Source organism: Crocuta crocuta, unplaced genomic scaffold (genome assembly GCF_008692635.1).
Source record: "Crocuta crocuta isolate KB4526 unplaced genomic scaffold, BGI_CrCroc_1.0 scaffold218, whole genome shotgun sequence".
In the NCBI taxonomy this organism is placed as follows: Eukaryota; Metazoa; Chordata; class Mammalia; order Carnivora; family Hyaenidae; genus Crocuta; species Crocuta crocuta.
In genome coordinates, this window is record NW_027533170.1 from 2,313,500 (window position 1) to 2,316,726 (window position 3,227).

Sequence of the window (3,227 nt, forward strand, 5' to 3'; positions counted from 1 at the left end):
TGAATATTTAGATTGTTTTGGGTAGTATTGACATTTTAACAATATTTGTCTTCCAATCCAGGAGCATGGAATATTTTTCCATTTTTTGTGTGTCTTCATTTTCTTTCATAAGGTTTCTATAGTTTTCACTGTGTAGATTTTTTGCCTCTTTGGTTAGGTTTATTCCTAGATATTTTATGGATTTTGGTGCAGTTGTAAATGGAGTCGATTCCTTGATTTTTCCTTTTCTTGCTTCATTATTGGTGTATAGGAATGCAACTGATTTCTCCACATTGATTTTATATACTGTGACTTTGCTGAATTCATGATTCAGTCCTAGCAGTTTTTGGTGGAATCTTGGATTTTCCATATAGAGTATCATGTCATTTGTGAAGAGTGAAAGTTTGACTTCCTCCTGGCCAATTTGGATGCCTTTTATTTCTTTGTGTTGTCTGGTTGGTGAGGCTAGGACTTCCAATACTATGTTGAGTAACAGTTGAGAGAGTGGACATCCCTATCGTGTTCCTGATCTTTGGGGGAAAGCTCTCAGTTTTTCCCCATTAAGGATGATATTAGCGGTGGATCTTTCACAAATAGCTCTTATGATCTTGAGGTATGACCCTTCTATCCCTAATTTCTTGAGGGTTTTTATCAAGGTAAGATGCTGTATTTTGTCAGGTGCTTTCTCTGCATCTATTGAAAGGATCATGTAGTTCTTGTCCTTTCTTTTATTGATGTGATGTATCACATTGCTTGTTTTGTGAATATTGAACCAGCCCTGCACCCCAGGTATAAATATCACTTGGTTGTGGTGAATGATTCTTTTAATGTATTGTTGGATCCAGTTGGCTAGTATCTTGTTGAAGATATTTGCATCCATGTTCATCAGGGAAATTAGTCTGTAGTTCTCTTTTTTAGTGGGGTCTTTGTCTGGCTTTGGAATCAAGGCAATGCTGGCTTGATAGAATGAGTATGGAAGTTTTCTTTCCATTTCTGTTTTTTTGTTTTTTTAAATTTTTAAATTTTTATTTATTTTTGAGAGAGAGATATAGACAGAATGAGCAGGGGAGGGTCAGAGAGGGAGATATAGAATCGGAAGATAGGCTCTAGGCTATGAGCTAGCTGTCAGCACAGAGCCTGACTCCGGGCTCAAACCCACGAACCATGAGATCATGATCTGAGCTGAAGTTGGACGCTTAGCCGACTGAGCCACCCAGGTGCCCCATCATTTCTATTTTTTGGAACACCTTCTAAAGAATGGGTATTAACTCTTCTTTATATGTTGGGTAGAATTCTGCTGGAAAGCCAGCGGGCCTTGGACTCTTGTTTTTTGGGAGATTTTTTTTTATTATTAATAATTTGATTCCTAAACTGGTTATGGGTCTATTCAAATTTTCTATTTTTTTCTGTTTCAGTTTTGGTAGCTTATATGTTTCTAGGAGTTTGTCTATTTTTTTCCAAATTGTCCCTTTTATTGGCAAAAGTTGCTCATAATATTCTATTATTGTTTGTATTTCTGCAGTGTTGGTTATGATCTCTCCCGATTTCATTGATCTGTTCTACTGTTTTTTGTTGTTGTTTGTTTGTTTGTTTTGGTTTCAATAGCATTGGTTTCTGCTCTAATCTATATTATTTCCTGTCTTCTGTTGGTTTCGGGTTTTATTTGCTGTTCTTTTTCCAGCTGTATGAGGTGTAATGTTAGTTGTGTATCTGAGACCTTTCTTCCTTCTTTAGGAAGGCCTGGACTGCTATATACTTTCATCTTATGACTGCCTTTGCTGCATCCCAGAGGTTTTGGGCTGTGGTGTTATCATTTTCATTGGCTTCCATATACTTTTTAATTTCCTCTTTAACTTCTTGGGTAGCCCATTCATTCTTTAATAGGATGTTCTTTAGTCTCCAAGTGTATGTTATGTTTCCAAATTTTTTCTTGTGGTCAATTTCGGGTTTCATAGTGTTGTGCTCTGAAAATATTCACGGTATGGTCTTGATTTTTTTGTACTTGTCGAAGGCTGATTTGTGTCCCAGTACGTGATCTATTCTGGAGAACATTTCATGTGCACTGGAGAATAATGTGTATTCCACTGCTTTAGGATGAAATGTTGTGAATATATCTGAATTAAGTCCATGTGGTCCAGTGTGTCATTCAAAGCCATTGTTTCCTTATTGATTTTCTGTTTAGATGATCTGTTGATTGCTGTAAGTAGGCTGTTGAAGTTCCCTATTTTTATGTTATTATTATCAATGAGTTTCTTTATGTTTGTGATTAATTTACTTATATATGTGGGTGCTTACATGTTTGGAGCATAAATGTTTACAATTTTCTTGTTGGAAAGACTCCTTAATTATGATATAATGCCCTTCTTCGTCTCTTGTTACAGTCTTATTTTAGAGTCTATATTGTCTGACATAAGTTTGGCTACTCTGGCTTTCATTTGGCAACTATTATCATGATAGATGGTTCTCCATCCTCTTACTTTTAATCTGAAGGTGACTTTAGGTGTAAAATGGGTCTCTTGTAAACAGCATATAGTTGGATCTTGTTTCCTTATCCATTCTGCTACCCTGTATCTTTTGATTGGAGAATTTTGTCCATTGATGTTTACAGTAAGTACTGAAAGATTTGAATTTATTGCCATTGTGTTGCCTGTAGAGTTGGAATTTATGGTGGTGTTCTCTGGTCCTTTCTAGCTTTTGTTGCTTTTGGTCTTTTTCTTGTTGTTTTTGTTTTGTTTTGTGTTTTTGTTTTTTTCATCTTTACTCCCCTCAGAGAATCCCCCTTAAAATTTCTTGCAAAGCTGTTTTAGTGGTTATGAACTCCTTTAAATTTGTTTTTCTGATAAGCTTTTTATCTCCTATTTTGGATGACAACCTTGCTGGATAAAGAATTCTTGGCTGCATATTTTTCTGATTCATCACATTGAATATATCCTGCCACTCCTTTCTGGCCTGCCAAGTTTCTGTGGATAGGTCTGCTACAAACCTTATTTGTCTTCCCTTGTAGGTTAAGGACTTTCTTCCCTTGCTGTTTTGATGATTCATTCCTTGCCTGAGTATGTTGTGAATTTGACTATGATATGCCTTGTTGATGGTTGGTTTTTGTTGAATCTAGTGGGAGTCCTCTGTGTTTCCTGGATTTTGATGTCTGTGTTTTTCTTCAGGTTAGGAAAGTTTTCTACTATGATTTGATCACATAACCCTCTACCCCTTTTTCTCTGTCTTCATCTTCTGGTACCCTTATGATTCTG